At 33.1% G+C, this 23,956-nt stretch overlaps 1 long non-coding RNA gene across 4 annotated transcripts; it reads right to left on the reverse strand.

The window, feature by feature from the left end:
- Nucleotides 1-12,431: 12,431 nt before the first annotated feature.
- Nucleotides 12,432-15,994, reverse strand: LOC145108735 (uncharacterized). 4 transcript variants are annotated; one of them, XR_013708524.1, is made up of 6 exons: nucleotides 15,880-15,994; nucleotides 15,695-15,732; nucleotides 15,501-15,606; nucleotides 13,142-13,231; nucleotides 12,677-12,728; nucleotides 12,432-12,576 (listed from the first exon to the last, which is right to left on the reverse strand). It is a non-coding gene; the product is annotated as an uncharacterized LOC145108735 (long non-coding RNA). The 4 variants fall into 4 exon arrangements; XR_013708523.1 differs by lacking the exon at nucleotides 15,880-15,994 and having other exon boundaries at nucleotides 13,142-13,219; nucleotides 15,695-15,871; XR_013708514.1 differs by lacking the exon at nucleotides 15,880-15,994 and having other exon boundaries at nucleotides 15,695-15,871.
- Between the last annotated feature and the right edge of the window lie 7,962 nt (nucleotides 15,995-23,956).

The following is a 23,956-nucleotide window of genomic DNA, read 5'->3' on the forward strand; positions in this document are numbered from 1 at the left end:
TTTTCACTAGGAGTTGCTATATATATATATATATATATATATATATATATATATATATATATTACAAGTACTTGCTCGGCCACTTGTACCATTGGTAGTTGTTTTTAATAATATTTGTCGTTCTAAAAATAAAATAAAGTGTGTGAAATAAGTATTTTCTTGTGTAACCTGATATAAGAGTAGAAAACGTAATATTTTGTGCGAAAATAATATTCGTCTTTCTATATATTCTTGGACATTTTAATGTCTAATTTAATAAAAGTAATGTAAATAACTCAAACAACCGTCCTCTAAATTCCTGTCCTATATTTAATGGATCAGAGTTGGTACCTGTGGTTATGAGTACGAAAACCAAGAAACGTAGCATGGGCATGGTCAATGATATCGGCAACTCATGTTATTGATGTGGGCACATCATATGCTGCTGTGGCTAATCCCATGTGATCCGTTTCCTCCTATTTTCATGTACATTAGTTGCATGCTATCTCATCTTCACGATTTGGACATGTAGTCATTGAACCGCGCACATGTTTCTCTTTCCTACCATATATAAGACTTGTTTTCTACTTACTACAAAAGATTTTTTTTTTCTATATTATCTTATATATATATATATATATATATATATATATATATATATATATATATATATATATATATATAGGGTTAATTATAATATGGATGTACAACTATTATGCGGACGTGTACACAGTGCTATTCAATGATAATTAATAAGATAATAAATTGTTTAGTAATGTGAATACGTTCAACCTTACACAACTATCGTCATTTTCATGCATTCTCATTAATTCTTATTCATTTTTGTTCTCATACATCGTTTTTCATTCATTCTCATTCTTACAGAATACAATTCAATAAATATTCTGACAACATTCTGACAGAATGAGAATAATAATAAAAAGTCTATAATAACCTTATAGACGATTTAATTAGTGAGAATAAGTGGTAATAATAATAGTTATGTAAGATTAAATGTATTCATATTATCAAACAACATATTTTTTTGCATTCTCACAGAATAGCATTGTCTACACGTCCGCATAATAGATGTCAATCCACATTTGAACCTAGCTATCTTTCTCTCTCTCTCTCTCTCTCTCTCTCTATATATATATATATATATATATATATATATATATATATATATATATATATTATTCATATCTTAAATTTTAAAATGTATAAGATACAAAACTTTTTGTGCAAATCAATTATATATAAATAAACCATTAATATTTGTCAAAATTTTAAAAACTTGAATAATCGAATTAAAGAAGGTTATTAAGAAATTTAATTTAGAGCAAAATAACAAATTTAAAATATTAAGTTTATTTATATAAATTAATTTATATTTCTTAAACTTGACACAGATAATAATTAATTATATCAAACACAAAACTATAAGATTAGTCTTTGTGGTATTTAAAAGTTTTTGGATCGGGTCCAATTTTTTTATTCACTTGCATACAAAGTCCAAAATCAAGGTATTACCTTGGTTTTGGTCCAAAAAAAAGTTGAAAGGACTATTTTGCCTTTCTTATTTCTTTTTTGTAATTTTATATTTGTTTTAACTCCTTATTAATTTTAAAAAAATAGTAAATAAATAAAAAATATGTCGACTCCATCCCACCCATAGTCTCTCTCTCTCTCTCTCTCTCTCTCTCTCTCTAAAACAACAGGTAAGAAAATAAATGTGACATCCTCACATTTATGGTCATTTTAAAAATTTTATTTATGCTTATTTAAAAATCAGTGTATTAGTTTTAAAAAATAATATTGCCGAATTTGTTCCCAGAAAACATGATAAATATATTATCAAAGCATTTCCGAAGAAATGTAATTTGTTTATATTAAAATTTTGGGATGTCATCATCAATACATAAACATAAACATAAACAGACCTTACATTCATTTACACTTGTGATTTACATCTCCTTTAATCTCTTAGTGTAATGTAGCTTCGTATCGACACATGCGATACAAATAAACTGAGTGGGTCAGGTTGAGAAACCTGGTGAGTACATAGTGTTTTCAACCCACAATAATAAAGTTATTATGTTTCATCATCACACAATTAACCCAATTACCCATCCCCATTATCTTCTTTATTTCTTAAGGATCTAACCTAAGAATCATCTATCATTCACTTTTTCATTCCTAAGGATTCTCCTAAGGAATAGGCACGAAGTCCATCGTTGCCTATGACACAGCTGCCAATGTTATCTATTAGGCACAACTACCAATATTACTATTTAGGCGCAACTGCCAGGATTATGACGTTCTCTATTAGGCGCAGCTGCCGATATTATCATTTAGGCGCAGCTGCCAGGATTATGATGTTCTCTATTAGGCGCAGCTGCCGATATTATCCTTTAGGCACAGCTGCTAGGATGTTTAGAGTACATCGTAGTTTAAAAACATCTACTGGTTGTGGCGCAACTGCCAATATTCATCTATATCATCTTTCATCCCCCATCGTTTATCTACCCATGTTCTACCCAACATATTCGTAGATATAAAATACATATACAATTTAAATAATTTAAAATATGTATAAATCGTTCATCCAGCATAGATATCAGGAACAAAAATAATAAGCACATGTAGCAAGTAATTTATATTAAATACTTCATATCTATGTGTAAGATGAAAGTAACTATGCACTCACTTGTTAAAGTGATGACTCAAAACTCGGACTGTGCTTCGCTTCTAACAATCGTCTTTTCCTTTAACGAAATCTAGCATTGTTATTACTAAGTTATAGTCTAATATTTCTTATGACTAATTAGCTCAAGGTCTACGAGCGTTATTGTTTTATAAGTGTTAAACAATACTTTTCAACCACTATGTACACACAGGGCCCAGACATGAAACACCGGAGGGCAAGACCATTTTGGCATTATAGCACTTCTGAAAATCCAACAACCCTATGCGGCCCTTCAAACAACATTCCCCGTACCACGAGTAGTTAAAAGATATTATAATAACACTTTGTATATTCTATTTTGTAATATATATATATATATATATATATATATATATATATATATATATATATATATATATATATATATTATTTATAAGTTCATAATAACAATATTGAACTTAAACATAAGCTATACTTAAAGTAGGGTAAGCATAACTTCCTTACTATGAGGTTTGGCTAGGAACCGGGCTCTGCGGGGCAGAACTTCCGAGCAGAAAGATCATTTTCTCGGAGTCTTCTGGCGCTCCGGGACTCGCCTCTAGCACTCGGTAAGTTCTAGGTAATGGGAGGGGTGTTTGAGAGAGAAAGAATGAGAAATATGTGAGCTTTTGGGGTGATTTGTGCCTCCATTTATAGGCTGAGTATGGTTCGAACGCGGGGGGTTCCCTTGCTGAACGCTGGGTGTTCGTGGCCAGGTTTCATCATCTGCTACCAAGTCGTGGTGAGGAAGCAGTGGCTCAGATCGCGCCACGTGTCGCTCGATGGTTACTCCAAAAACTAATTATCTTCTATAATCCGTAACTTTTGCATACGAGCTCTGTTTTTTGACGTTCATTATATCCACGCATAGGTATTGACGAGATCTACAACTTTCATTTATACTCCGTTGGCTATTTTTGAATTTATTTTTAAATTTATATTTTAATAGACTTAGACAGTTAAAATCCGTTAAAAATTCATAACTTTTTCATCCGACGTCATTTTCGATTGTCTTTATATCGTTGAGCTCCTATTAATGAGATCTTCAATTCTCATTTAGGTTGTGTCAGCTAAAAATCGGTCGATCTAAAATTCGAATTTCGGGTTGTGCACTGCTATGCTAAATCTTAAAAAAATTATAACTTCCTCATACGAAATCAGATTTGGGCGTTCTTTTTACGCACACTCTCGGTTTAATGTATACTACGACTTTCGTTTAGAGCGCTAAGTCTAAAAAGTAATTTATCAAAAATTCACTTTTTACGTTACGAGGTGTCGTGCCGGTTTAGCCGTAAAACTTCGATGGGTTATAACTTCTTCGTTTTAAGTCGGATTTCAATGTTCTTTATATCTACGGAATCCTTGTGACATATAATATAACTTGGCTAAGATTATTCATTCTAAATAAGCTTCTATCAAAAAGTCATTTTTGACGCTTATTGTCTCTAAACTGACTAGCCCGAATCTGCGGGCGTTACAATTATCTCCCCCTTAGGATGATTACGTCCCAGAATCATAAACAAAACAAGGCTTGTATAATGACTCCATACGTTATCTTTTCATCCTAGGTAATAACTGTAACTCTTATGTCCTTTTAAATGATTATCTATCTCTTTGACTCCTTGACTGCTGGCAATGCTCAATCTTGCATTTGCTCTTCGTACTATGTTGGACTTTCAATCGTAACCTTCGAGTTACAAACTCAATCCTTATTGGAGACTCCTGCTCCTTCTTAAACAGACTTAACTTAAGATAATTTATTTGCTTCGATTACCGTAACAAATCGGTGAGTCTTGTTCTAATGACCTCTCATCGTATGATGCAACGCTTAGACTCGGGTCTGTTAGAGTCAAATTCCAGAACGGAATATATCTTCCTTCATGTTCTAATGTGATATAATCACATTCTAGCATGTATCACTTCTATCTACAAGCTCTTACAACGATCGTGATACTTCTATTGATCGTTTCGGTTATCTTTCACTTTAATTGTCTGGCTTAAGTCAGATGCTACATCGATCTTAGTTCTCTGATTCACGCAACATAATCCTCTTATTCGAACTCGTTTTGATATGACCACTAGGGTCGGAATAACAATCATCTTCTCAGTCATTACCGAAACGATGGTAACGACATATTTGAACAAAACGAAATCAATTACTAGCTTCTTGGTAACCTTGTGATTTTCCCTGATCCAAGTGCGAGTCTTGTGCTTCCGGTAGTATAGGCCTCTACTACCATTCATACCTACTCATACCCGTCCCAAGTATTGTCTCGCAGTTCTCCAAGTCACCATACAATAATTTCACATAGTCATTTAACGTATCGGATAACATAACCAAGGTGTATATTATTTCTTGAAACGACTACATAGTTGTTCAAGTTCAACCTATACTATGCTTCTAATAGGCTACACCATATGATACTATTCGCATGGCTACTTCATATCTTGATCTTGGGATATAAAGTCCTCACTCTTGATTCCTTGCATTGTCACCTGCTTCGTCGAGGATCATATGGAATGCTCTTTCCTTTGGCTTTGGCGGTGCATTTGGTTGTGTAGCTCCTTCCCTCTTTGGGCAGTCTTGCTTGAAGTGCCATTCTTCATTACATTCGTAACACACCCTTTTGTTGAATGTACACTCATTGGCGTAATGCCTAGACTTTCCACACTTGAAACATGTAACCTCCTCGCCACATTTTCCAAAGTGTTTCTTCTTGCACTTATCGCACCATCTTGCTTCACCTCCTCCTCCTTTGAACTTCTTGGACCAGACTTCGAGAATTTTCTCTTCTTATTGGACCTTGAAGATCCTTCAAACTTTCTTTTCTCGCCAAATTCTACCTTGTTGGCGGCTCTACTCTTGATCATATCCTCAACAGACTTAGCAGCCCATATAGCCGCCTCAAGAGTAGGTGTCTGGCATACTGGCACAACATACTCCCATGGTATTCCTTTTGCATACTTATCGACTTTTGGTAGTTCGTCAAGGAAGATGAGAAAAGCAAACTCCTTCATGTCTGTGAAGGCATTGGTATACTCGTCAATGGAAATGTTGCCCTTCTTAAATGTTAGAAACTAGTTTTCTAGTTCCAACATGTTTTGGGCTGAGCAGAACTTGCGTTTAAAGTGGACCAAGAACTCTGCCCATGTCAGTTTTAGTGGCTCATTGGGGCTTATGGTCTTCCCCCAGGTGTTACAGCAGCGAACAACACCACCTCTAAACTGACTCACCACATAAGTGGTTTGTAGTTTTCCCTTGCAACCAAACGTCATGAAAGCTAGCTCCATTTCAGAGATCCAGTCCATAACTCTGATTAGATCTTCTTTCCCATTAAAAGTTGATGGTTTGCAAGTTGTGAAATCTTTGTACTTGAATCTGTTTCTTTCAATCCCTTCGTCTTTCTTATTTCTTCTAACCACTGGCGGTTCATCTTGGCAAACGGTCCTACTATAGTTTCCTTCTTCTGACTGACCTTCATTCAGTTCAGGCTGTTCAACAGGCACAGTAGGTTCATCCCTCTTCTGTTGAAGTAGACTCCTTGTCTCTTCCATGTGACGATCCAACATCATTTGAATCATTGCTTGTACTCCTGCCATAGTGATTGGCTCGGGTGCAGCCGCTACTTCTGGTGCACGCTCAATCACAGGCCGCTGATTAGTGTTAGCATTTCCATTAACATTTCCAAATCCGCTTCGAGTTCCCACCATGTCGATCTATTCACCAAATCAGACGTTCGGTGTTCAGTGAAGAGAATTTAGATAGGAAAGCTTTATTTACGATATACGTATAAATCTCCTTATCTTTTAGAAAAGTTACATGTCAGTTCAAATACCGTAATTAAACGTTTAGAAATCTGAACACATAAAGTTTCCAGATCCGGTCAGCAATATACCATAGATCCGGTCAAACGATAACATCATAAAGCATCACAAATAATTTAGCACATAAAAACAATTTAGACATCTTCCTTAAATAAGCTAGAGCTTGTGTCTATTCAGGTGTACTACCTAAATTATATTGTACACATTCAACTCACAATTATCGCTTAGCATTCTAAGTTTAAGTCTCGAAATAAATCCTTATTCCTAGTTCGCTTAAACTAATTCTCTGATACCAACTGTGACATCCTTAAATTCATGGTCATTTTAAAAATTTTATTTATGCTTATTTAAAAATCAGAGTATTAATTTTAAAGAATAATATTGTGGAATTTGTTCCCAGAAAACATGATAAATATATTATCAAAGCATTTCCGAAGAAATGTAATTTGTTTATATTAAAATTTTGGGATGTCATCGTTAATACAGAAACATAAACATAAACAGACCTTACATTCATTTACACTAGTGATTTAAATCTCCTTTAATCTCTTAGTGTAATGTAGCTTCGTATCGACACATGTGACACAAATAAAGTGAGTGGGTCAGGTTGGGAAACCTGGTGAATTCATTGGGTTTTCAACCCACAATAATAAAGCTATTATGTTTCATCATCACATAATTAACCCAATTACTCATCCCTATTATCTACTTTATTTCTTAAGGATCTACCCTAAGAATCATCTATCATTCACTTTTTCATTCCTAAGGATTCTCCTAAGGAATAGGCACGAAGTCCATCGTTGCCTATGGCACAGCTGCCAATGTTATCTATTAGGCACAACTGTCAATATTACCATCTAGGCGCAACTGCAAGGATTATGACGTTCTCTATTAGGCACAGCTGCCGATATTATCATTTAGGCGCAACTGTCAGGATTATGATGTTCTCTATTAGGCGCAACTGTCGATATTATCATTTAGGCACAGCTGCTAGGATGTTTACAGTACATCGTAGTTCAAAAACATCTACATGTTGTGGCGCAGCTGCCAATATTCATCTATATCATCTTTCATCCCTCATCATTTATCTACCCATGTTCTACCCAACATATTCATAGATATAAAATACATATACAATTTAAATCATTTAAAACATGTATAAATCGTTCATCCAACATAGATATCAGGAACACAAATAATAAGCACATGTAGCAAGTAATTTATATTAAATACTTGATATCTATATGTAAGATGAAAGTAACTATGCACTCATTTGTTAAAATGATGACTCGAAATTCGGACAACGTTTCGCTTCTAACAATCGTCTTTTCCTTTGACGAAACATAGCATTGTTATTGCTAAGTTTTAGTCTAATATTTATTACGACTAATTAGCTCAAGGTCTACGAGCGTTATTGTTTTATAAGTGTTAAACAATACTTTTCAACCACTATGTACAGACAGGGGCAAGACACGAAACACCGGAGGGCAAGACCAGTTTGACATTATAGCACTTCTAAAATCCAACAACCCTATGCGGCCCTTCAAACCAGATTCCACGTACCGCGAGTAGTTAAAAGATATTATAATAACATTTTGTATATTATATTTTATAATATATATATATATATATATATATATATATATATATATATATTGTTTATATGTTCATAATTAACTTAAACATAAGCTATACTTAAAGTAGGGTAAGCATAACTTACTTAATAGGAAGTTTGGCTAGGAACCGGACCTTGCGGGGGCAGAACTTCCGAGCCGAAAGCTCTTCTTCTCGGAGCCTTCTGGCGCTCCAGGACTCGCTTCTAGCACTCGGGAAGTGCTAGGGAATGGGAGGGGCTAAGAGGGGTGTTTGAGAGAGAAAGAATGGGAAATGTGTGAGTTTTTGGGGTGATTTGCACCTCTATTTATAGGCTGAGTTCGGTTCGAACATGGACCGTTCCCTTGCTGAACGTTGGGCGTTCGTGGCTAGGTGTCATCATCTGGTACCAACCTGTAGTGAGGGAGTAGTGGCTCAGATCGCGCCACGTGTCGCTCGCTGGTTACTCCAAAAACTAATTATCTTCTAAAATCCGTAACTTTTGCATACGAGTTTTGTGTTTGACATTCTTTATATCCACGCGTAGGTATTGACGGGATCTACAACTTTTGTTTAGACTTCATCGGATAATTTTAAATTTATTTTTAAAGTTATATTTTAACAGACTTAGACAGTTAAAAGCCATTAAAAATTCATAACTTTTTGATCCGACGTTCGTTTTCGACTGTCTTTATATCGTTAAGCTCATATTAATGAGATCTTCAATTCTCATTTAGGTTGTGTCGGCTAAAAATTGGTCGATCTAAAATTCGAATTTCGGGCTGTGCACTACTATGTTAAATCTTAGAAAAATCATAACTTCCTCATACAAAGTCAGATTTGAGCGTTCTTTTTACGCACACTCTCGGTTTAATGTATAATTCGAATTTCGTTTAGATCGCTAAGACTAAAAGTAATTTATCAAAAATTCACTTTTTAGGTTATGCGGTGCCGTACCGGTTTAGCCGTAAAACTTCGACGGGTCATAACTTATTCGTTTTAAGTTGAATTTCAGCGTTCTTTATATATACGGAATCCTTATGACATGCACTATTACTTGGTTCAGATTATTCATTCTAAATAATCTTCTATCAAAAAGTCATTTTAACGCTTATTCTCTCTCTCTCTCTCTCTATATATATATATATATATATATATATATATATATATATATATATATATATATATATATATATATATATATAGAGAGAGAGAGAGAGAGATGTAGGTTCAATGTTTCTCACATCTATTGTGTGCTAGAATGCACCGATAGGAATTTAGTATTAATTATATGTATATTAAATGCTATCCATACTTATAACTTATTTTTATGGAAACTGATTAAATTTGTCATTAATGTCAACAATAATATTCTTTCAGAATAAATTCATATCTAGAAGAATAAGAGTGTATTCCAGCAGAATGAAAGTGTATTCTAGTATAATACACTCTCGTTCTTCATATTCTATGCAACTTTATTGTATTTTAAGTGAATGAGTCCTGAAACAAAATATGAACTCATATATAAAAACCTAGATACGAATTCAAAGAATGTTATTGCTGACATTAATGACGGATTTAATTAGTTTACATAAAAAGAGAATTATAATTATGGATATCATTTAATATACATATAATTATGGAAATCATTTAATATCTATATTTATTTAATTAAATAATTATTTAATTTACTAAATTCCTATTGGTGCATTCTAGCACACAATAAATGTAAGAAATAAAATAACCTAGCCATATATATATATATATATATATATATATATATATATATATATATATATCTATATATATATATATATATATATATATATATATATATATATATATATATATATATATATATATATATATATAACTTGTCTTCATATTCTTTCATAGAAGGGCAAAGTTTTATTTTTCAAATACCAAAAGTAGAGAATATTACATCCTAAAGGCATATGTAATATAAAAAATTATTGATATGTGGTATTAATTGATAATGTCAATTGTTCAACCGTTTTGTCCATAATTAAAAGGACCGTTCTTTTTTATTGAATTGTTGGTCGTTCGGTACTAAACACACTTCTTTATTTCGTCTAAGGAGGCACGATCATGCACGTAATAACTCATGAAGATTAATAACTTTTATATAATTAAAATAATCAAAATGTCTTCAAGAGTCCAAGTCGAAAATCAAAAAGTGATATTTGTCAAAAATAAATGAAACAAAAACTGAAACAAGAATAAATGTTTTTAAAATAGAAAGAGAATGCAAGTTTTATATGATAGAGAAATTAAATATTCTCTACTTTAGTTCATATATATATCCTTCTACCAATGTGAAATAATGATAAATGTCTTAAAATATTATTAATTAGCTTATATCCAATTAAACCACGGTTATAAAAATAAATAAATTTTTATAGTAAAAAGTCATAACTATTAATCAATTATTTTCAATAAATTACTAATTAATATATTTATGTGTTTTTATTTATGTAAAATTATAATCATTGATTCAAATAAATATGTGAAATTATTTTTCAAGATGTATGAGACAATTTTTATTTGTGAATTAGTGAAAAACATAATGATAATGAAATGTTAATTTGAACCACAATAAGTGAAGTAAATTAAAATTTATATATGGAAAGTCAAAAACTTAAGTTGTTAAAATAAACATATAAGAAAAATATAAAAATTACAAATGAAAATTAGCGAGAAAGTTTTATTACAAATGAAAACTTAAGTTGTTTCTAATATTTATTAATTGTCATTGCCAAACATAATCGAATTGGAAATTATTTTCTCTTCTATGCAAATGCAAGATATAAAATGCACTTCCATTTCTTTGTCTAATCTAGCATCATAATTTCATTTAAAATGTTTTATTTTTTTAAAATTTCAGTTTTTTCTTATTAAACCATTCTACTTTTAAAGTACAATGCTTATATAAGAAAATAAAAGGAAAAAAAGTTAGAATTACAAATTAAAGTTAAATTCTATAAATAGAAAACAAATGAAAATACATTTCTATTTATTACATTTAGCCCAATCAAAAGGTAAATGCAAGATATATCAATATACTTCCATTTGTTTGCTTCATATAGCATCATACTTTAATTTCAAATTAATATTTTTTAGAAAATATTTATGCAACATATGCATACTAATTATATTTTTTGTTTTTCACCAACAAAATGATTAAAAGGGAAAATTACAATTAAAAAGGTTAATAATAAAAAGGAAAGTATGATGTTATATTCGACAAACCAATTAAAGTACATTCATAATTCTTGCATTTAACAATTGATTAGGTTAAATGCAAGAAATAACGATGTACATTCATTTGTTTCTAGAACATATCATCTTTTTTTCATTTCAATTTTTTTTAACTTAATTCTAATTTGTCCTTATTAAATCATAATATTTCAAAAGTACAATGTTGTAATGGGAAAGATATTCAAAATACAATGCATATAAAAGAAATGAAAGCAACGAGCACAATCAAAACCTACGTCAATCAACAAGCAAATCACAATGAAGCAACCAAACAAGCACCAAGGGCCCAACACAGTCTTCCAAAAAAGCACCAACAGACCATTTTTGTAAATTTATTTAACCATGGACATCATTAGTAACATTTTTTCCCTTTACCAAAACTGGAAAATAGAGTAACAAAAATAGGATGCTATTAGATGCAAAAACAACCAATAATGGTCAAAATCACCAAATTGACCTAACAGGTAAAAATGGTCATTTTCACTAAAAATGAATAACTTTTTGTTTTGATTCATTCAATAAAGTACATTGCTATTTATTCAACATATGTGATTTAAGTGGTCCAAATTAAGAGTCACAAAAAATATAGAAACAATAACAAAAATACCTCTACCTTTTGTTATTAGTGCTTCATATTAGTATAAGTTTTTTTTGTGCCTTTTTAGCCGGTCGATATGACAAAAAAGAACAAAAATCATAAAAATTGACAAATTGACCAAAGAAAATCGAACCTGTTATTTTTTACCAAAAATAATTATATATATTATGTTATAAGAGTTTCATATCATTATAAACTTCTTTTTGTTCATTTTTAACTCATCTAAATGTAAAAAAAACCAAAATGTATATAACAATCATTTTTTGTATATTTACTTAACTAGGGACCATTTATGTAAATTTATAGAACCATGGAAAAGATATTCATAAATGTAATTGAAGTATGTTGTTTTTTCAAGAAAACAAAGTCACGTGATAAAATAACCAAGAGCATCATAAGCTTCTTATTTTTGACAAAAATACCCTTATGCTCCCAAACAACCACTTCAATCAATTGAAAAGCTCATAACAATTTATTTTACAAACCATCTTAAGGAAATTGGTTAAAAATATATTGATGACATAATTGATGACCAACCTTACAGAAATGTCATTAACCAGAGATATTTTCACCCCTACACCATCAAGAGTGGCAACATATCAAGCTTTCCAGACATACACAAATATCTATCAAAATTTACTGAAAAATAAATAAATTAATTACACTTTACCTACATGTTGGAGGCTACAACCTGAGGTGACAAAAAGATCTTTGATTCCAGGTCTGCTGAAATAAACAAAAATACAAATAAAAGTTAGTTTTATTATTATTATTATTATTATTATTATTATTTTTATTATTATTATTATTATTATTATTATTATTATTATTATTATATAGATCTTGTTTCTAGATCTACTGAAATGAAATAAATACAAAAAGGTTAGTTTCTAGATATGCTTATATGAGTTTCAGTTCCCCAGCCAAGATCCACTCCATAATCTAAGAACTACTAAAATATATTAAAAACAACAGAATACAACAAAAATAGTTTGGAAAGAGAATAGAAAATGGGAAAGTAAACTAATACCAAATTAAGATATAAGAGTAGAAGATATGTATCAATTGTGTCTGTTAACATTCCAAAGGGTTAGAGAAGAGAATGATTGTTACATAAGAAGATCTCGAAAGAAACTTACCTTGCAACCAGTGGCCATCTCAGAATACTCCTTGCAACAAGTCTCCATGTCCAGGTGACCATATTCATCAGTTTTCTCCTACACACAAGACTTCAAGCACTATGGGTTATCTTTAAATCAGAAGGTCATACCCAAAATATATAACAATATTTCATAGAGAAAACAACATTATGTTATAAAGATTCAAAATGAACATAGTATTAGAAATGTAACTCTTAAATTCCATTAAGATAGGGCGAAGGACCAATTCCAGGTGGCCATGTCGATTATCTGTTAAAATATTATAAAGTTACTACATAAACTCATAAAGTTTCAGTAACATAATTAGAATACAAACAACATGAATTTTAAAGCTTTTTGAGCTTAAAGAGAAACAATGCCCTTATTAAAAGGTAATCGTGGAGAGCAAGGAATGTTTAAGGGCTTCAAATAGACACACCCAAGAACACCCTTAGAAATTGTCTTTTTTGCTATTTAAGAGGTTTTTCATCATCTCCATATTCACATTTGATCAAGGATATATTAATACCAACTTATCAGCCTTTCAATCATTATGTCCCTTCATCTTATTTACCATGTTTGAAGAGTATACACAAAAAGTTATATCTTATCTACATTCAAACGAAACATATCATACGATCTACAATTAGTTGTACATACACTTAGTCATTTTATATCAGATCTACAAACAATTAAACATTCTAGGGAAAGGTCATGAGCAAATTCCAAAATAATTAAGAAATTCAGATTAAGGCCATGTTTGATAGACATCTTTCCAGGTCCAAACAGATCTTTATGGCTGAATGGTCCGGAAAGACTATTTGATATGCACAAAAAAATGGGTCTTTCCCGGTAAGATATGTCTTTCCTAGAAAGTTCTAAAACCATATCTTTCTGACTGAATAGGATGGAGAGACAATTGTACCCCTAACTCTGCCTCTTTCTTTCTTGGATTATTAATTTATTTTAAATAATTTTTTTATTGGATTATTAGATATTAATAAATATTATTTTTAATATATAATATTTATTTATTAATTAATATTATTTTATTGGATTATTAATTTCTTTTAAATAATTCTTTTTTATTTCCTTTTTATGTATTAATTCTTTTTATTGGATTATTATATAATAATAAATATTATTTATAAATATATAATATTTATATATTAATAAATATTACTTTATTGGATTATTAATTTCTATTAGTTAATTTTTTAATTCATTTTTATTGGATTAATCATTTTTATAGACAACACCACCATCCTAATGTATTTTAAAAAAATCAACCATCCCACGACTTGCGAACATAAACCAGGTCAAAAATCACATGTTGAGTTATAAAAAAATTAAAATTGGTAGAAAGAATAAGAAACCAACATCAATTTGAAAAAAATAAACTAAAAACAACTTAATCGACATTCTATTTGGATTTTTAAATGATTATTGTGTAATTTTGATTTTGTATGACAATTTGTATGTTTCTATAATTATTCAACAACTTCATCCATCACAACATAAAATAGCAGGGTAATATTGTTATTTTTCATCATTCAGCACAGTCAATCAGATGTATAATCAAACACCATGGTTTCTTTCCCAGTCAGAAAACTTTCTCATACAACACTTTCCCGGACAGAAACTACCAAACGTGACCTTAGTTGAATTCGAAATTACCTAAATGAATTTCAAAAGTCCAAAACTATCTTGATCATGGTATTTTTGAGATCAAACATATAATGTAAATACAAAATAGATACTTACAAGAAAATTCAACTACAAATCCTTTAAGCATGGATCTTTAGGCTTCAAATAAACCAATAAAACCTATCATAAATATAAAATATCTACCCATATTCAAATAAAGCTACCTGATCTCCATAATTTTCTGATTTTTAAGCTTTATGGATTCCAGATTAACTAATACCAGATGAACCCAAACGTATTGCAAAAAATAAATTGACCTTAGCTTAAACACTGATAAGAAAGCAAGTATATCAGCATTCACAAATTCGTTGTTATATACTGGGAAATTCATCATACATACACAATAACAAAATATAATCAAATATAAGGAAAACCGAGAGAAATAGATATACTAGTGTCTAAAAGATGCAATGTGATTATGTGTGTATATGAAAGAGAAAAGAACGATTTGTTTAAACATCAAGACCAGATGACCGAAAACTTTCACAATTTGATTCTCTAACAGAATAAACAAAAAATTTCAATCCATCAACAAAAAAAACAACAATTCGAAAAATTGGCAATTAGAGAAACACACATGACAAATCAAGGAAAAAACGTAAGAAGAATAAGACTTAGAGAACAAAAAACACAAAAATTTAAAAACACAAACCTGATTTTAATTTTGTTTTCTCTGTTCTTGAAAGTAGTAGCATCAACAATCGTTGTGGGTCGAATTTACCCTGCTCAATCTGTCTTCGTTGTGATCATTTTAGCCTCTCAAAACATGATGAAAATCGATAAATTTAAACTCAGTAAACCTCAAATCAACCTTAAAAAACTTGATATAAAACATATTAAACATACCTAAATCGAGAGATCAGAAGCATGGTGGAGCATCGATGCTGGAGACATGGTTTTCGATATTTCATAATCAATCAATGGGTTATATTGATTTTACAATTGAAAGGAGTGAATTATGGATTTTGAAATCCAAATCAAAACGAATAAGGGACCTAGATTTGAGGCTGATTGAAGATTTAGAAGAATACCTTAAATTTGAGGCTTATAATACATAGGAATCGGCCCAAATAATGGCGTTGAGGAAGAAATCAAATTTCAAAAACTGCTTTTTTAAATTTGGGAAGAAGGCGAGATTGAAGGAAGAGATCACAACGATATCCAATTTGGAAATTCGTATATGAGCAATGAACGGGTTTCAAATTCAAAAAACACAGCAGTTGGTTATAAAAATGACACATGTCATTTGCTGAGGTGGAGGCCTGTGGAATTGAGATGTGTAATCTTGAAACTATTCATTTATTAAAGGGTAGATTTTTTTCAAAATGTGACACATGTTATCATTTCACATGGGTAGAAGGATAGGTATGAACAAAATGTAGGAGGATATTTAATTTCTATGTATGATATTCCATATCGATTATTTGTTAGAAATGGGTGTTGTGATGTAATAACGAGAGAAATAAGAGAATCAATAAGAAAGAATCTTCTATATCATTAAGAACTTCAATCAATAATATATATATATATATATATATATATATATATATATATATATATATATATATATATATATATATATATATATATATATATATATATATATATAAAAGAAGTAACTAACTATCTAACTAATTCTGTACAAAAGACAATTCTACCATTCTGTCTCTAACTAAAATATAACAGATTCTAACATCGCCCATCAAGCTGAAGGCAATGTAATGAGATTCAACTTGGATAATGCTTCGGGATGCTGAGTAGGTTGAAGCGATTTAGATTTTTTTTTGATGATTAGATGAAACATGTGATAGAGAAATGGGTCATTCTTGAAGCTTTTCACGAACAAAGTGACAGTCGAGTTCTATATGCTTGGTCCGCTCGGGGAAAACTGGATTACTAGCAATGTATATTGCAACCTGATTGTCACATTTGAAAAGTATAGGCGTAATGTTGTGAACCTAAAGTTCATGAAGAAGAGGAGATAACAACGCTAAATTTGCACAAATGTGACGCATTGAACGATATTCTTCTTCTGCAGACGACAAGGAAATTGTAATTTGCTTCTTTGACTTCCATTACATAGGACTCCCTCCAAAAAGAATAAAAAATCCACTCATAGACCTCCTTGTTATTGGACATGCAGCCAAATCTGAGTCACAATAGGTTTCTATATCAAATGTACTTGCTTTGTTGAAAAATAATGTAACGTCCTTTTTTCACAACCAAAATTTTTTATTTTTATTAGGGGTGAGCATATTAACCAAAAAACCGAACCATAACCAAATTAACCAATATAACCGAACCATTTTAACCGAACCGTTACTAAAAGATATGATGCGGTTTTTAGTTTTGATTAACCGAATACATATGGTTCGGTTATGGTTTTCATCTAAAATCGAACCACTATTAACCGAACCAAACCAATAATATTAATAAATATTATTGATATAATATAATATTATATACTCATCCGTTCTACATTTACTGTCCACTTGTGACTTTTTAAAGTTTTTAATCTTTAAATTTGACCTTAAATATTTTTGTTATTGATATATAATACTTTAGGCAAAATATATGAATGGATTGTGTTTTAAATGTTTTTTCATTGTTATAATTTAATCAAGTAATTTATAACACAAATAAAAATATTTAAGGTCAAACTTGAAGAATAAAGACTTCAAAAGTCAAAAGTGGACAATAAATATAGGACGTAGTGAATATATTATATGTAATTATATTAAGAATTGGAAATTTAAAGGGAAATTGTAACGCCCGGGTTTCGGGGCTAAGCATGTTTAGATGATGTAATAGTCTAGGTCAACTATTGTAACTTTTTTTGAAGTAATAAAGATGAAATATTTGAGTATTATGTGAATTATGTGTATTTGTGTGCTTATTACTTATTTATAAATGTATAATTAATAAAAGATAAAAATAAGCGTCAAAATTAAAGTGTGAGATAAGCCCAATATCTTTACATAAAGTTGTAGTAGTCGAAACAAGGATTCCGGAGATATAAAGAACGCCGAAATCCGAGTTATAACGAAGAAGTTATGACCCGTCGAAGTTTCGTGAAGAAACCGGCACGATACCGGGAAGCGTAAATAGTGAATTTACGATAGAGAGAGTTTTAGCCTTAGCGATCTAAACGAAAGTCGTAGAATACGTTAAACCGAGAGCGTGCATAAAAAGAACGTCTAAATCTGACTTCGTATGAGGAAGTTATTATTTTTCTAAGTTTCGACTTAGCAGTATGCAGCCCGAAGTTCGATTTTGAGATCAAGTGATTTTTAGCCAAGAAAATATAAACGAGAATCGAAGATCTCGTCATTAGTAGTGCAACGGTGAAAAGACAGACGAAAACGGACGTCGGATGAAGAAGTTATGATTTTATAACGGAATTTTCCTGTCCCGGCCTACTAAAAATAATATAATAAAAATAAATTCAAAATTAGCCGATGAAGTCTAAACGAAAGTTGTAGAGCGTAGTCTCACCTACGCGTGGATATAAAGAACGTCGAAAACGGAGCTCGTATGCGAAAGTTATGAATTTTTGAAGATCGTGGCACGCATACCAAAGCTTATCCGAAGGAGTTGCTGATCCGATCTGAACTACGCCCAGCGTACACCGAAGCGTGACCCGCCTCGCACTGGAGTGCTCCGATGACGTAAGCAGTGACGATCCGAGGCGTACGCCCCGCGTAGCTGAGCATTACGCCCAGCGTAATGCGAGGCTTCAGCCCCTATATAAAGGATGCGAGGGCAACCGACCATTTTGCTCCTTTTCTCTTCTCTCTCTCCCGTTTTGTCTCGTTTTTCGTGCCAGAATTATCCCGAAGCCCCGGTATCATTCCCAAGCCCCGAAGCAAGTTCCGAAGTCCCGAAGATCCCGAGAAGTAAAGTTTCCGAGCCGAAACTCTGCCCGCGAGAAGCCCGGTTTTCAAGGAAAACATCCCGGTTTTATCGGAAAAGTTTATTTTAAGAGACGAGGTGCTGTCCGACCATTGTCTTATCAAGTGAGTGCATAGTTACTTTCATCTTACACATAGATATGAAGTATTTTATATAAATTACGTGCTATGTGTGCATATTATCTGAATACTTGCTGTCTATGTTGGATGAATGATTTTTATACACGTTTTTCATGATTTAAACTGTATATGTATTTTATATCTACAAAAATGTTGGGGTAAAACATGGGTAGATGTAATAAGATGATGTGTGATAAAATGATGAAAGGCCTCGATGTTGTTGGTGATCCAGTCATCTAGTGGAGTATAGATGACGACCACAGACTCTTCTAGACAGTCCAGTGGAACGCTAGCAGGCTCGCAACCTGTAGGTGTTTGTGAATGATGTGTTCACCGGTATACTCCATCCCCCTCATGGTTGCCTTTAGGACATTTATTGCTGAGGAATCCCCTTCTCAGTAGTGTCCATCCCGATGATGATCCTTAGGCTAGGTCCCTTATGATAGGTATTTAGGGACGTAAAGTGAGGATAACGGGAACAGGTAATCGGGTTATTGTTGATTGATGAAATTAATAAACTTATTTATTGTGGGTTGAAAACCCTATGTGCTCACCAGGCTCCCAAGCCTGACCCACTCAGTTTTATGTATTACAGGTAGTGGCGCTCGAGCATAGATGTGATGTTTTGGATGAGGGATTACGGATATAGGCATGTAGATACGAAATAATGTAGTAAGGCTTATATTGTACTGTTTATGCTTTTGATCTGTATCGAACATGACATCCCGAGTCTTTTAATGAAATACATTTCTTTGGAAATGCTTTTGATAAATCTTTATCATATTTTGTTTTGGGACAAATTCCGCAACACTTTTATTTAAAATGTTACTCTGATTTTCAAACAAGCATAAACAAAATCGGTCTTTTCTGGCCGTGAAAATGGGGATGTCACAGTTGGTATCAGAGCATTAGTTTAAGCGAACTAGGAATTTGTAGGATTTCTAGACTTAAACTTAGAATGCTAAGTGATGATTGTGAGGTGTGAGCACTAGCTTATTTTAGGAATTATGCCTAAAATGCTCTTATGTGCTAAATGTTGTGTGCCTGATATGTTGTTATTTGTTCGGATCTATGGTCTGTTGCCGACCGGATCTGGAAACCTTATGTGTTTAGGATTCTAAACGTACGACTACGATATTAGAACTAGCATGTAAACGTTTCAGAGTGATAAGGATGATTTAAACGACTATCCTAAATAAAGATCTTAATTCACCTTATTCGGTGTATAGATCAAGATGGCAAGGACCCGTAACGGAAACGTAAATGCAAATGGGAACCGAGATCAACCCCCAGTGATACAGCAAATACCAGTCGTGGTAGAAGTTGCACCTGAGCCGATCACCATGGCTGGAGTACAAGCCATGATACGGGCTATGTTAGCTGAACAAAGGGAAGAAATGAGGCAAATGATGCAAGAGAATAGGGACGAACCTACCATACTGATGGGTTTTAGGTACAACAAATAAACTAGAAAACAATTCCTAAGTTCACATACAACCTACTTTGGATCTATGTTTTAACTATTGAACATACAACTTTGAATTGCAAAACAAGAACCCTAGAGGAGAGAGGCTAATTTCGAAATTAACAAACTAGGGTTTAGGGTTTACATACCTTTCAATTGTTATAGCAAACAATTGATAATCCCTTGATCTTGATCTTGATCTTCTTGGAAGCTTTAGCACCACAAGTGTAATGCCTCTAATGGAATCACACCCAAACTAGCAAGAAGGAAAGTAGAAGAGAGAGGGGAGAGGGAGTATGCAAAATCTCGGCCTTAGGGTTTCTTCAAAAGAAAGAGTGACCAAAAACATGAACCAGGAGGCTCCTTATATAGCTGAGGGATCTAGGGTTTAAGGGAAACCCTAGTTATCCTTTGCTTAGGGCCTAAGCAAACCCAAGGGCCTTATCCAAGCCCCTATGGACGAAATTATTAGGGTTTCCCCTAAAGATTTCGTCCACCCTCTTCCAAGGGGGTTCTAGAGCCTTCCACTCAACTATTAGATAATTGCAAACTAGTCCCTGCACCTTATAATTAATTCTTTTAACCCCAAAATCAATTCTGATTAATTTCTGGCTAACAATTAATTAAACATAATGATTTCTAATTAATATATTAATCCATTAACATATTAATAAATCATTTATATATATATATTAATTTATTAATCTTATAAATTAATATCTCTCCTTTCATAATTTCCTTGTCCAGTTGCTAGGTTGAGGGCAACCCAAAAGGACTGTGCTGCTATCAATTCAAGTACATACCAATTATAGTTATGGGCTTAGACACCTAATCCAACAGTCTCCCACTTGGATAAGTCTGTAACTATAATTGCTAGTATGCCTTCTAAATTTGACCAGCAAATTGTAGCTTCCAAAAAGCTGCTGCCGAACTCTGACCCAGTCAGTTACGTTTCCTAAGATAAGTGATCATATAACCCTTCGTTCTGCTTGATATCCCCAGACAAAAGACATGGAATGTAATCAATCTGTTTGTCCAGAATCTATGTTTCCCGATTCCTGATTTGTGATGATGTAGGACTTCTAATCGAACACATCAATTTAGTCCTGGCTGGGCCCAGCACATAAGTCAACACCAAATCATCGAGGGGCCCACAGATATCGCTTTTCCTGTTAGGGCAAAAGGAACGAATAAACGTTGACTCATATGCTTGTATCTTTTACTCATCAAATTATGCATGACAATACGTTTTATAACACCAAGTTACTGATGCGTTTTCGTATCACCAATGCACAACCGACTTGTAAATTACAACTCATATATCTTCGTTTCAAGATTATAAGATATTATCGTCTCAGTATTACTCGTGATGAATTCCATGAAGTAATACTCTGAGCGAGGGTTTATCCAATACTCAAATCTCAATTTCTGAGTACTCATGAACATTGCAGCAATTCTATTGCCATGTCTATCCTTAGACAATCTGCAATCCAATTCATGACAGTCTTAATTCACTACTTACTTCCAAGAGTACGAGCGACTGTGGAGTTTGAATAATCTCATTATTCAGGAAGTAAAACATGCAAAAATGAAACACAATAATAAACAATCAACAAAAGGTAGTAGCCAAACTTATAAATAATACTTTATTATTTAATCACCAAAGGTCAATTACATTTACTTTGTTACAAGTTTCAAAAACTAATCTAACTACTAAAACTAATATCATCTTTCAGTCCTATGCTCCGAGCATGCTGAATATGCTTAGCCCTACTCAGACCCTTTGTGAGAGGATCTGCTGGGTTATCTTCAGATGACACCCTCTTTACTATAAGATGGCCTTCTTCTACTCTATGTCTGATGAAATGGTACTTTCTGTCGATATGTCTGGTCTTACCATGATCTCTTGGTTCCTTTGTCAAGGCAACCGCTCCTTCATTATCGCAGAACAGTTCCATAGGCTCCTGGATGGTTGGAACAACTCCGAGATCCCCGATGAAGTTCCTTAACCAAGCTGCTTCTTTCGACGCTTCACTTGCTGCTATGTACTCTGATTCACAAGTAGAATCAGCCACCGTATTTTGCTTGGAACTCTTCCAAGTAACTGCTCCTCCATTCAGCAAAAACACCCAGCCTGACTGAGAACGGAAGTTATCTCTATCCGTCTGAAAGCTGGCATCACTGTAACCATCTACTCTCAAAGTATCACTGCCACCAAGCACAAGGACCCAGTCCTTTGTCCTTCGCAAATACTTGAGTATATTCTTAACTGCTACCCAATGAGCTCTACCTGGGTTTCCCTGATAGCGACTGACCATGCTCAAAGCAAATGCCACATCAGGGCGAGTACATGTCATAGCGTACATGATCGATCCGACAGCGGAAGCATAAGGTACACGACTCATGTCATCTATTTCAACATCTGTACTCGGGCATTGAGTCTTACTCAATTTGGTATTGCTCTGGATAGGTAGCTCTCCCTTCTTGGAATTTTCCATACTAAACCTCTTTAGTACCTTATCCAAGTATGTGCTCTGACTAAGTCCAATTAGTCTCTTCTTTCTATCTCTCAATATTCTAATCCCAAGAATATAGGCAGCTTCTCCAAGGTCTTTCATGGCAAAACACTTTCCAAGCCAAGACTTAACTTCTTTCAAGGTTGGAACGTCGTTACCAATGAGTAATATGTCATCGACATACAACACCAGAAAAGTTACTATACTCCCACTAGCCTTGATATACACACAAAACTCATCTTCACTTCTAGAGAAACCAAATTCTTTGACTTTCTCATGGAAGCAAAGATTCCAACTGCGAGATGCTTGTTTCAATCCATAAATGGATTTCTCAAGCTTGCACACTCTATTAGGGAACTTTGCATCAACAAAACCCTCTGGCTGACTCATGTAAACATCTTCAGCCAACTTCCCATTAAGGAAAGCAGTTTTGACATCCATCTGCCAGATTTCATAATCATGAAAGGCAGCTATGGCGAGCAATATCCTAATAGATTTAATCTTAGCCACTGGCGAGAAGGTTTCATCATAGTCAACCCCTGGGGTTTGAGTGAAACCTTTTGCAACCAGTCGAGCCTTGAATGTGTGCACATTTCCATCCATGTCTGTCTTCTTCTTGAAGATCCATTTGCACCCAACTGTCTTACGACCTGGTGCACTATCAACCAAATTCCAAACTTGGTTGTCATACATGGACTTAATCTCGCTGTCCATTGCCTCTTTCCACTTGGAAGCCTCTGGGCCTGCCATTGCTTCCTTATAAGTGACTGGTTCATCTAAGTTTACCAGTGTTCTGTCACTTATGAATGTGTCACCATCTGAAGTAATATGAAAACCATACAACTCAGGTGGCACACTCACCCTAGTGGATCTTCTAAGAGGTAATGAGTTATCAATTGGTTCAACAGGAACTGTTTCCTCTGGTTGAGTGCTAGTGTCATCTAAGGTTCCCTCATTGGCTGACTCTTGAATTTCTTCAAGGTTAATAGTGCTCCCACTGTCCTCTTTGAATATGAGCTCTCTTTCAAGAAAGACTCCTCTTCGTGCTACAAAGACCACGTTCTCACTAGGCCTGTAGAACAAATATCCAAAAGAC

This window comes from Lactuca virosa, chromosome 1 (genome assembly GCF_052849685.1).
Source record: "Lactuca virosa cultivar CGN04683 chromosome 1, Lactuca_virosa_CGN04683_v6, whole genome shotgun sequence".
Classification (NCBI taxonomy): Eukaryota; Viridiplantae; Streptophyta; class Magnoliopsida; order Asterales; family Asteraceae; genus Lactuca; species Lactuca virosa.